At 43.2% G+C, this 13158-nt stretch overlaps 1 pseudogene; it reads right to left on the bottom strand.

Annotated features, from left to right (window-relative positions):
• Nucleotides 1-260: 260 nt before the first annotated feature.
• LOC115309500 lies at nt 261-12251 on the bottom strand (annotated as a pseudogene).
• Between the last annotated feature and the right edge of the window lie 907 nt (nt 12252-13158).

Genomic DNA, 13158 nt, shown 5'->3' with positions numbered 1-13158 from the left:
TCTGTCCTCCTTGGCTGCGTCCGTGTAAATAATGACGTTAGTGTCATCTTCAAGAAGTAATGGTACCTCGGTGTCGTGTTTCCTGGCAGCGCTATTTCTTCTTTTAACTTGTGCTTTTCCTTGATTTTGCGGGGTCGGTCTTGTATGAATAACTATCTCGTCTTCCCATGGTAGAGGAGGTTTCGTAAAAACTTGGTAGACCTCGTTGTTGTAACCAGGAGCTCTCAGGATCTTTCTTCCTGGTTAAGTTTTTTCAAGCCTCAAGTTTTGACTGATCTTGTTTCTTGTGCTATTTCTTCGATCGTGTTGAGTCCTCCGATCTCGTAAAGCGTTTCCACCTTGGTGCACCTGGGAAGCCCAGTGATTACACTCAAGGCTTCCCTGTTAAGTGCTTCAAGTCCGTTCTTTTGGGCTCTGGTTAGACTGAGGTAGTTCACTCCGTAAGTTGCCTTTGGTACAAGGAAAGCCTTAACCATGGTCCTGAGGATGTCTTCTTTAGCTCCCCACGCTTTGCCGGTGCCGTGTTTGATCCTATTGAGTGCCTGCTTCCACTGACTTTTGATTTGCTGGTACCAGCTTCCCGCCTTTCCGTTTTCGTCAATCACGATACCGAGTATCCTAATTAAGGTTTGAGATTTAATTTGCTGGCCATTGATGAGGAGCTTGATCTTGTCTCCAACTTTTTCATCTCGCCCTCTGGCGTTGGATATGGCGACATAATTTGTTTTTTCTGTTAAGAGTTGTAACCCCGTCTGTTTGGAGAAGTCTTGAATTGTGTCCAGGGCTTTTTGAAGCGTGATGACTTGTGTGGACATGCTGCAGTTCTTTGTCCAAATAGTAATATCGTCTGCGTAAATGGTAAATTCCAAGAAGGGAATTTTTTCTAGGGAAAGAGCAAGATCTGCCATCACCATATTAAAAAGTATTGGCGAGATTACGGCTCCTTGTGAAACACCGATCTTGTTATCCGTCATCGGTCCTCTGGTTGGTCCTATAGCCGTTTGGTATTTTTTTTTGTCCAGAAAAAAGTGAATGAATTTCAGCAGTCTCCCTTTTATTCCTCTTTTGACTGCACCACGTATGACCGCGTCGAGGGGGCACAGAATCAAAAGCTTTCTTTATGTCGATCGTGACGATCAGCCGTGGATTGTAGGATGGTCGTTTGGAGGTGATTGATGTCCTTGTGAATAAGGGCCAAACTATCCTGCGTTGACAAACCTGGTCTGAAGCCGGTTTGTCTGGCGCAGTAAGCCTGGCTCTCAATTTCGAGGAGCCACGTGATTCTCGCCAGGGCCATCCTCTCCATGGTCTTGCACAAATTGGAAGTGAGTGAGATTGGTCTTAGGTTCTGGATTGAGTCGTTGAGCTTGCCTGGCTTGGGAATTGGAATAACCGTTGACAGTAAACCTAATTCCGTATGAGGTTAAAGGCGAGTATTTTTAATAGCTCGCTGGAGGACGACCTAGAAAAGAGAAGCGTCCTAAAAGTCGAGAAAAACATGTACAATAATTTCAGGCTTTTTGCACAAAAAAACAAAAAAAAAAAAAACAATCAACACCCCACGGTACGTAATTTTTTTTTTTCGAACCAAATTTTGACAGGTAGTGTATTGCTGTGTAGAAAAAAAGAAGGTATTAATGGAATCGGCAGCTATCATCTTTTTAACTCAAGATAACACGATACAACGGTTTAGTAAAAACATCTTCAATAAGGTCACCCGTTGAGCGCTTGCGTGTTACAGTCGACAAGTATTAGAGAAAAAAGCTCACAGACAAAAAACGACACGCTTGAACCACTTCTCGAAGAAAACTGCTGAGCTTCCTCCTCTCGGGACTACGTAAAGAAACAACAAACAAAGGGAGTTTATCTGCAAGTGTCGTTTGAAATACCGTCTGAAGGGGTTGGTTTTTTTTCTAAAAAAATAAAACGGGATAGTCTGCCTAACACGCACATGTAACGATAGCCATTCCTTACTGACGCGACGAAACAAATTGTCGTGACGCTTTCTCTCCCACCCCGATCTCCAGATGAAAACGACAAAAACATGATGTAATTTTTGAATTTACACTCTAGCACACAGCAGCACTTGAAGCACAAACCAAAATTTAGTGATTAAAAGATATGACAAACGGTAGACCGCATAAAAATAGACAGATCCCATCCTTTCCATTTGCCAGCTGCATCGCATATTTTCTGCACTACTGATGACTAGTATGCGTTCGATCTCTTACAGTGTTGCCAAGGAACGCCTAAATACTTTGGGGGTGTCGACGTAAAATTTATGTTTTCAAAAACATCGGGCTTTGTGGCCCATGTTTCAAGCAATAAGCCGCTGCTATTTTTCCAACTGACGGCTGGATGCGTATAAGCTCGCAGTAAGCCTTCACTTCACAGATTGCTGCTGTGATGCTACTCTTATCTTTACAAAAAATAGTGGCATTATCCGCAAAGGACTGGACTTTCACCTTTATGTTTTGCAATGAAAACCCATGAATACTCTTATTGTTTATTATAGTTTGACAAATGGTCTATAAATAAATACTAAACAATGGTGATAGTGGGCAGCCCTGTTTAACTGACGAATCCACAGAAATCAGTAATGTTGGTTTCCCGTTAATTATAATCTGTGTTTTGCATCTCGTGTGAGCCATTTGAACAAATATTTTTGTAATTCCGCACACTCGTACATTATCTAATATTTTATACAGGACGGCAGGCTGCACTTGGTCAAATTTTTTCACGAGATCAACCTGGAGGATGGCAACCTGATCAGACTCAGCATCACACAGCTCTAATACACTCTTTGCAATGTGCACGTTCGTGAAAATGGATCTACCTCGGATACAACAGGTCTGGTGATCCCGTACTATGTCGTAAATAATATTCTGTAGCCGTCTGATGTGTGCATCATCGACCTTAGGAATAAGGACAGTATGGGTGTTTAGAAAAGAAGGCGGTAACGTTTCTGCCTCATTCTCCCTCGGTTATTACGTCGTACAGGCGCGCAGCAATATCGTGCGTTTGCAAAATGCCGCAGTTAATACATCAGGACCTGGAGCTTTCTTTGTTGCGAGTTCATCAATCACCTGCTCGATGTCTCCGACGCCTTATCAGTTCTTCTAATTTTTCTGCTACCTCTTCTAGGTAACCTTCCATTTTCGCGTCGTTGCCGTGCTCCTGTTACTGAAAAAAAATTACTATAATATTCGATGAGTGCTTTTTCTATAACCTCCAGGTGACTACCTCGCAAGCCATCGTATATTCTATTTCGGCTATGATTTTTCTCCCCCTTCGATGCTTAGCCTCGGCACTTAATGCCGTTTGATGGGCTGCTCCACTAGAATGCATTTAGCGGCTCGGGCACGCACGATGGCTCGTCTGAGTCCGCAATTGTACTCTTTCGGCCACCGATCCCTCTGAAGGTACTCTACTCTAAATGAGCACTGCTTGGTTTAGGTGACTACTGAAAATTCCAGAGTCAAGGAACACTGATTATTTTCGTGTTTAAAGTAGCCGGTGCTGCTATTAGCCCCGAGAAGTTTGCGTTGCGCCCCCTTACGGCGAACCAGGGGGACGTCACGGCGAGGAGAGAATTTCCCCCCGATTTGCCCCGCTCGCCCTAGGGAGGTTGTGATGACGTTAGCTGTCGGTGCGCTCGTTTATATTGATTTTTTTTTTGTGCGCGCTTTTCGTAGGAAGTGTAAATTTTCATATGTTGCTTTATTGAGGTATGGCCTGTAGCTGCAGGCGAAACTTCAACCAACATTTCAGGCATGGTTGACAAGGCAGGCAACGCATGAATCGCAGCTGGTATATGAAAATGAAGAAATATGGCCACAATTGCAGGAGCATCACTATAGATTTACATCCAACACTATCAAGGCTGCTGATAATCTGAATGAATTGGCAGGTTATGCCTACTATTTCGTGTTTTTTTATTTGTATATCTGTTTCTAATCAAAAACGCCGAAGCAGAGAAGCCGCATGCTGCTCGAGCAATATGTTAAATATAGTCTGGGTCATAGAGAGAATTACAAGTGAGACAACCCAAGTACAGGGACAACGTAAAGAATGAAGGAACACAGGCATTTGTCTTATTTGTTTATATTCGTTTATATTGCTCGCATGCGGCCTTTGCTGGATTCGGATAGCATTTAAATAGACTGCACTGGTGGTATTTGTGGACTTGTCAATGATATTACACAAGTAATGTACAACAAACGTGTGTGAAGAAGTCTAGTCCGTTATTAGTCCCTTAGGCTCTATAGTTGAGATTTTAGCTAAATTAAATTGTCATGAAGCTTAAATTCCAGAATATTTTCTCACGCAAACTGTCACTCTGCCCAGGTTCTACATTTTCTGCTACTAATGCAGCATCTACCACTAGACAGCTGTTCGAATGCTTGCTGTTCCTCCTGGATTCCTATGTTGTCAGAGAGTCCCGTTGTAGGGAGTTTGGAGGCTGAGGAAGCTTTTGGGGACCCGCAGCAGTGTCGTTTTTAATTGGAAATGACAATTCAAACTGAACGGTGTATTTTCTGAATACACAAGGCTGGAATAGAGAAAGAATCCCAGGAAAAAGTATATACATTTCAAATTACGGTAATTTGTAATAAATGATTTGTTTTTGTCTTTAAGTACGCAAGAACAACAATGCTATTGTAAGAGATCTCTGGAGATAATTATGATTAATAAACGGATTGCATGCACAGCACTAAAAAAATGTTTATATCGGTGAGAAACTTTTCCAGTGCAATCATGCTCCATAGTCATTTTGGTGCCACTAAAGTAATTGGATCCTGACTAGGTGCGACTGGTTTCGAACGAACTTTAGAATCTTCGAAGATTTGAATGGACCGAAAGCGACTGCCGTGGCATCCGGTTGCTTCCGCTCGTTCATGTGAAGCGCTTCTCCTGTTTTACGGTCTATCAGGGAGTAGGGCGTAAAACGCGCTTGGCGTCCGAGCAGACGACCGCCCGGACGCCAAGCGCGGTTTCGCATCGGCTAATACGGGACATCCCAGCCTGGGGGGGGGGGGGGGGGGGGGGGGGGGGGGGGGGAATTGTTTTAAAGATTGAGATTGGGAGAAAAAATGCAATGCAATAACTGCTACTTCAAAACGTGAATATACTACCTGCGTGCTATATTCAGTAACAACAAAAAAAAAATTCTACACACGAGTTTTTGTGATATAAAAGGTATTTGGTGGCAAGAACAGTTCTCTAAATTTTACTCCGGGTAAATATTTTAAAGCTGACGTTTCTAAGGTTATTTTTGTAAAATATACTTGTAACGACTACGCATAGTTTATGTTTACTGCAACTCGCTTTGTGCCAGTTTCGAAGCCATGCACTGCTGCGAAATCGGGACATAATTCTTTATTGAGACAAAAAAAACGGGACGGCAGAAGTGAACCTCAGAAACGGGACTGTCCCGGCCAAGACGGGACGTCTGGTCACCCTCCTTATGACATGCATATTTACGGTGATCGACTCTTTATTTATGCTGTCAAATCTTCAGTCAATGATCAAATACATTTTCGTTATCATGAGTACCTTTTACTGTATGAAGTTCACATGCATGACCGCTTGAGACCGATGCCAAAGGACGATACTCGAAAGTATGCAGCTGTTGAGGCCGCGGAAACATGCTCTATTTGTTCGCTGTTTGGCAGTGTGAAACACCGGATGGCGGGGTATGCCAAAAGAATTTTGCGCTCACATGATAGATCTGAAGGCAGATACACGAAATGTGCAGAAAGAGAGAGATAACAAATGGGGGGTATTCTTCCAAAGACTCCGACACGCGATGCCACAAAAAGGAAATACATCTATAGAGATGGAATAACGTTTCGAATTACATATAAACAGCGCGAAGGACAGACACAGGTTTTTATATAAATCACATTAGGGCATCAGCTTGCATGAGCTCAAAACTTCGCGAACTACTCGGGGGCTAATGTTATATTGTATTTCACGTCCACTTGTCTTGGGCATTCACGTTACAGCATTGTCCTTTGTTACTCATGCGCTGTAACGTTTTATTAGCATTGCGAAACTGTACACAAGTTTTTTGTTTAAATTTATTTAATCGAATGCAATAAAAGAAAAACCCGTGAAACCTACACAAATGCTGCCTGCGCAAGTGAGTTAAACGGCCAGGCGAACGTTATGCTCAAGAAAAAAGGTAACTAATAAATGACTAATTAACGAATATTTACTAATTTTGTTTTTAAATTGGGCGTCTTAGGGCACTTTTTTTTTAAATTGAAGAAATGAGGGCAATCAATGCTGAACGCATAAAAAAGGGAAGATTCTTCCACCCCTCGCGACATATAATAGACCCCAAAACTTCAGTTGGACGTACAGCGCACTGACGTTAAACCGACGCTACCAACTCTCACGAGCGGCTTCAAGCCGACGTTGTAAAACTTATTGAAATGGCTAAACTGTGACTGACTGCAAACAAAGTAATGGAGTCTTTTTTTTTTTTTTTGACCCTACTGCAAAACTATAGCGTTTTTTGTTCTGTTTTTTATTTCTTGTAGTCTTTGATACGTACTTTAGCTGTTTATTATGTTATATCCCACCGGCATCAAGCCTCTCGTAAAAGTTGGGACCGTCAGTTTGACGATCCCAACTGAAGTTTTGGGGTGTCGTATCTGACAAGGGGTGTAATGGCTACACCCTTTTTTTTAGAGTGTTAAGACCAGCCCAGTTTTTACAAATCCTGGATCGATCCCGCAGTTGGAGTTATCAATTGTCAAATTTTGTTTTGGAAACCTCTCGATACCGCAACCAAACGCGTGATGCCCGCTGGAAGGGCAACCGTCATTTGTTGCCGGATGGTCACGTTTTAATGAAGAAATTTGCGTCACTTTTGCATCATAGCTAGTTGAAGCATTCACTTTTTGTTGGATAATTTATGTTCAGGTTTACTTTCTTTCTTTTTTTACCTAAACGCCTTCATGATTAGTACGTTTTTCAGTGATATCGCTCTGCAAAGCAAAACAACTTGTCGCGGCCGATAAGATGAAAGCATGTCGCTTTCATGAAACGATATCGGGTTGGAATGCTCATCTGGCCTTCGTCTAGCCCAAGTATACTCGACGGACCGCCACTGATTCAGACGCTTCTTGGTCGCAGTGAAATAGCCATGATGAAAGAGGACTATTTCTTTCAGTCTTGCCTTCGCAAAACTTGATGACGTAATTGTGGGATCGAAACCGCCCGCCTGACGACAGTAGAGTGCGGATCATGAATAGGACACGAAAATTGCGCGAGTACATGACTTTGGTTCGTAAAGGGGTATTCAGACGAGGGAGAAATCCCGGGGATTTCTCTTGCGATCTGCAAAAGCCTGGCGTTTTCACGCCGGGCTTTTGCAGCCTCGGTGCCTCAGTGGACACTCGGGCCATGGCTCGTGTGCAACCACTGCGGCGATGAGAATAGCCAAACTTTAATGCGCGTTTCACGTGCATGGATTTTGCAAATAGAGCTGCGCGATTCACGCCGTCGTGGCGCTCTGGGGCCGTATGTTGCGCTTTTTGGACTCCCACGGCGACTAGGACGGAGGAAGTGACGTCACCATGGCAGCAAACGCAGATTGGACATTGATTAGTGAGAGTCGCTGATGACGAATATCCGCAGGAAGAAAACGAAGAAAAAAAGAGCTTTGTTTTCTTCTGCGGAAATTCGTCATCAGCGACTTTCACCAATGAACATACAATCTGCGTTTGCTGCAATGGTGACGTCGCGTCCTTCTCCCTAGTCGCCGTGGGAGTCCAAAAAGCGCAACATAGGGCCCCTGGCCAGCCAGCCTCAGCGGCAGAGCGGCAGCATCCTCGCTGGCCATTCACAGCACGGTGAGAAACCACGTAACAGGAGGAAAAGCATGTCAGGAAAGCTTGCACATGGGATTTTGTTTTCACGTTTTTCAAGCCGACGACATGCAGAACCCTTATAAAAATTATTTCAGACTTTTTTTATTGAAAACGTGTTGACTTCGTATTGACACTGATTACTTTTTTTTTACTTTGACTTTCTGTTGACATGGTCAACAGAAAGTTTGTTGACTTTGTGCTCAAACGTTTTTGATGATTTTCTTCAGCCCGAGTCAAGAGAAAACCTGTTAATTTTCTATTACATTTACGTGGATTTTTTTCTGCTGACTACCTGTTGACAGTGTCAGTTCTGTTTTCTTCGTGTTGCCTCTCTGTAGCCAGTGTCAATAGTTTACTTCGTGTGGCCTCTCTGTAGCCAGTGCCAATAGAAAAGCCACAGGCTTTCTGTTGACCTTTTATAGAACATCGTACACCTCGACTAGATGTCAAAAGTCACTAAGTTTCTCAATAGTCTCCTACAACGTTAGAACGGTGGGGAGCAGCTTCAGTTGTCCCGCCTCCAGCGCGAGCCTACTACCCTTGACAACGCTAAGGCGTTCGTGCACCTCGAGCGCGTGCGTGCAGTGAAAGCACGACGGAAGGCATGGGGCGCGTGCTGGATGGAAGGCGTTCGAAAAACACGCCCTGCAGTTCTCACTTTGCAAGTGACTGTAGGGACTTCAACGACCATATTTGATAGTCATCTGGTAAAGGAAAGGAAAATAACTAGTTTAATGTGGAGAAATTGCCTCGACTCGTTTTGTCCTGAGTGGTGCTATGCAGAGAAGCGATAAAATTTCTCCTTGGAGCAGCTTTTGTGAATGTTGTTTTTGCGACTGCGCCGAGTTATTATTAGTTGCACCAATGCTTTGTAGTAAGAGATATCGTCCACGAACTTCGAAACACTGTTTTCCTTTTGACAAACTCCCGAGGAGAAGATCGAATGCTTGAAACCTTAAAAAGTGCTGAGGTGGTCACCGGCCAAATTATTTCCTTCAATATGTTGGCTATATAAGGCTCTGGAGCAGTCAACACAACTGTGACTCAGGTGTTTAGTGCCTCAAGGTGTTTGTGTTCTTTTCTAATGGTTATTCGTAATATGTATAAAAAATCGCGTGTTTTTTTACGCTATTTTGCTGCAGCCTATTCGGAGCAGAGTGGAAAGCCATAGTAATCTTTCAAAACTTTCTTGAATGAATAGCTAAGATGTAATTTCCTTTCTTTTTAAACGGCTGTTCTTTTTATTGAAATGCATCTTGGAGGCGACAAAAAGTCTACTGAGTTTTCTATTACAAATTGGGCTAATATTCAGAAGAAAGTCAACAGAAAAGCTAGAGAAAGTCAGATGAAAAGCTATTGACATTTCATATCCTCAGAAGAATTTTTTCAACAACCTTTCAACAGAAAAGCATCACAGTTTCTTGTAAGGGAGAAAATACACAAGCGTTAGTTTCCGTTTCTTTCTTTTTAATTTTCATTGGTGGGTTCAACTTTTTTCTTCGGCGGTCGCGTCGGAACTGTTCAGGAGATTGGGGAGGGAGACTGATCTCCCCTCCCTTCCGAATATTTTGCAAGAAATATATGAAATATTCGGGCATATCATTTTGGGGCCGATTGCCTCCGTCCACCCCCTGTTGCCACTGTACCGACACGGCTGGCATTGGAACTGTGCTTGAAAATTTGAAGTCCCTATTTCCGCCTCCATTTTGTGTCAGGACCTGTTCATGTTGGTGTGGTGCCTGTAGGGCCGGAAAGGAATGACCACACACAACCGATGCTGACACGAGAGTCAAGACTCATCTGTTTAATCTTAAAGAAGAGGAAGCAGAAAGCGAAAAGGGTAAACGACGACGAAGGGAACCGGAAAGTAATTATCTAGAAAGATATACAACAGTTGGGTGCTTGAGAGTAAGGCAATGTGTATGTAGCATTCTTCTGGTTGTTGTAAACGGACGTACTCGCGACACAAAAACAACAGCCTCCCCATGAACACATCGCTTCATTCCGGAGCCGGCCATATTTGCGGGAGTATTTCCAAACAAGGTTTCAGCCTCCGCGACAACGAAGTTTCCAAAAACTATAAACAAAATAAAGCGAAGTTTTGTTTTTGGCGTTTTAGATGGTATAGTTTGTTTTAATAAAGTCAAACTAAAGAGAAAACTGAAACTGAAAGCATTCCGATTGTTATTCGAGACCGCTAAAACTCATTGTGCGCGTTCGCTTGCTGCAAGCAACGTTGGGCGTCGCAGCGTCAAAGAAAGCACACAGTACAATGCCCACGGACGACGCATGTGATAGAAACCTTGCTATTTGTGCCGCGGCGCTGCTGCAGGCGGCAATTTCGTCCGCATAACCGCTGCATGTGAAAAGCACATAACAATGCCCGGAGCTCAGCACGCGTTGTCTACTTTGCCGACCACAGCACGTGGCCATGGCTAACGTTGGTTGCATAAGATAGGCGGCAGGCCACGTGGCCTCTTGTTCTGGCTCCGAGTTGAGGAGATGAACGATGCTTCTATTTCTCAAATTTATTTGCCTGCTAGCATTGCTTAGAAAGAGAAACTACGACAATTTTATTTGATTATAAACGTTAGGGAGTGATTCTGCTCATATATCATACGAAAGACACTACCCAGACACGAGTCACCGCAATATCCGTGGTTCGAATGCCGCGTGCCAAGTTTCTTCTTGAATTTATTGCCATGATGCTGCATTCGAAGCACATACCCCACTGTGACGCGCGTTCGAATCTGTATGCAGAATGTTTGATGTGTAAGCAGTGTGAACCACAAAAAACGCTGCGTGAACCGCAAAGAACCCCTAAAAATTTTTTTTTAGAACGAGATGCTTTTTTTAGTTATAGGTATAAAAATGGAGATGACTAATTGGTTCATCGTATATAATACGAATAAACTTCCCCTGTATACCTTTTCGAATACATTGCTATAATAGGTTAAAGAAACAAAGTTCCAAATTACAGATGAAAACTCTAAACGCTGCAGGACAAGTGAACAATAAAGAGAGCAAGCGCAGTGAGAGCTTCGAAATTTTCTTGTTAGCCGCAATTCTGTGCCAAGACATCGCAATGTCTGATTGGCTATGTGCGACATGTGCTAGTGAAAATCTAGCTTAGAGTCCACTTGAACACCAATATCCCAAACAAGAGATAAGCGCTGTATCTGATTTTCGGAGAGGTTATATTTGATCACTACGCTTTCGTGTTTTCTGGTGAATGACATGACCGCAGTTTTCTTGAGATTAAGTTGTAGTCTATTGTTATGCACCACTGCTCAATAGAACATGCGTTGTTTTGTAACAAAAGGCAGTCCTCCACATTATCAACCTGCTGAACAATTTCAAATCATCGCCGTACAATAATGTTTTTGAGCACTGCAACTGTTACGGCAGGTCGTTAACGAACATTAAAAACAACGGCCCAAGGTGTGCCGTGGCCCATGGGGCACACTTGATAAGAACACGAACGGCCCAGACAAACAATCTGAAAAATTAACTTGATTCTGGCGGTTTTCCAAGTAGCTTGCAAAGTAGCTTGCAACCAAGTAGAGCACCAGCCATATATATATATATATATTTTTTTTTTTGCAAAGGTTTGTTCTGTGAAACCCTGTCAAAATCTCTTGACATATCGAAATTAATAGTGTGCACTTGACCCCGGTTGTCTACCAAATGGCCGGTATATCCGAGGAAGACACTCATATTTGTCTCGATTGATATACCTTTCAGGAATTCTATGCTGCAATGGTGATATATCAATTAGTTAACTTCCGGTATGACATGGTAATGCTCCCAGAATTATATAGCGTGTGGAAGCCCCGTCTCGACATAAGGAAAGAGAATTAGCACTCGAGAACTTTACGCCTACATTTCATTGAGCTTGTAACCCGCGTCAAAAATACATATGGTATTCAAACAGAAGACCATGACTGACTGTTTAACGTTCTTCAAGTCATCGAAGAGTTTTACATGGGAACAAAGATTGGTATAGAGAAAAGCCTTAATCACCACGTTGTGAATCTATTGCATGTTCTTCCATGTAATATAAATATATATTTAAAAAAAATCCTGGATAGCTCAGTTGGCGAAGCACTTGACTCAGAATAATTAGGGTTAGTCCCAATCCTGCCGGAGGGCTGAAGTCCGTTTATGTAATTTCCTATGGGCGTAACGTTTCTCGGTGTCGGTTTTTCGTTACAATCAGTTGCTACAGCCGGCCGGTGCATCCGGCTGTTACAGCCAAAAGTCACAGAACTACATGAAAATCGACAGATAAAACAAATGTTTTGTTCATGTAAAAATTAGCTTTTAAGTTTTCACAGACATACCTAAAACGATTACTTGAAGATCCATTGGTGCATTTTTGGGGTATGCGTTAGCATGACCCTGACAAACGCCACAGACTTCACCCTTTGAAAAACGCTAACGCCAACACCTTCACTTTTTTCTTTTGGCTTTCTCTTTTGCTTCCTTTATTTTTTTGCTGCCTCTCTTTGGCCTCGTTACGGGGTCAGTGTGTGGCGTTTACCAAGGGTCATGCTAAAAGACTTCCTAAAAATCCACCAATGAGTCTTTTTGTAATATTTTTAGCCCCCTTTTTTGCACTCTGCCTGTCAGAGTACGCCGACGCCCATGTATGCGGTCATCGATATTGCTCGCGGAACGAACCACATCCACACTACTCGGAAAAGGAACCGCATCCATATCCATATCCATACACACACATATATCACAGCCCACGCACCGCTACTACGAAAACCCAGAGCGAAGAACAACCGGCGACAGCAGAGCGTCAACTGAGCACGCCCGCATTGCACCGCGCCGCGGCGCAACACCTTCTAGATAACAAAGCCTCAGTGCAGAATGATATGGCGTCATCAAAGAAGGCCAACGCAGGTCACAGATTGGACACGACGGTTGCGTCAACCTTCGGCTCAAACTTGACTCGAAGCCAAGCGCTGACGCACCACTCGTTTACAATCTGTGCACAGCGTTGGCGTTCTTTTATGAAGCTATCTCATTCAGCACTACGGCTTTGTTATCTATACTCTAAAAAAAGTCTGTGCGTCTACTTTCACGCACAACACTCGGAGAGCCAGTCACCGCAACTTACGGAGGCAGTTCAGGGAATGACGATGCCGAAACATATGTTTAGACCAAATAACGCAGTCTGAGTTGTGACATTAAGCAATGCAAAACGTCACGCTTGCATTGCTAATGTCACAACTCAGTCTGCGTTTTTTGGTCTAAACAGATGTTT

The sequence above is a fragment of the Ixodes scapularis genome, unplaced genomic scaffold, assembly GCF_016920785.2.
Source record: "Ixodes scapularis isolate PalLabHiFi unplaced genomic scaffold, ASM1692078v2 PGA_scaffold3__209_contigs__length_174095766, whole genome shotgun sequence".
Taxonomy (NCBI): domain Eukaryota; kingdom Metazoa; phylum Arthropoda; class Arachnida; order Ixodida; family Ixodidae; genus Ixodes; species Ixodes scapularis.
This window is presented reverse-complemented; position numbering and strand designations above follow the sequence as displayed.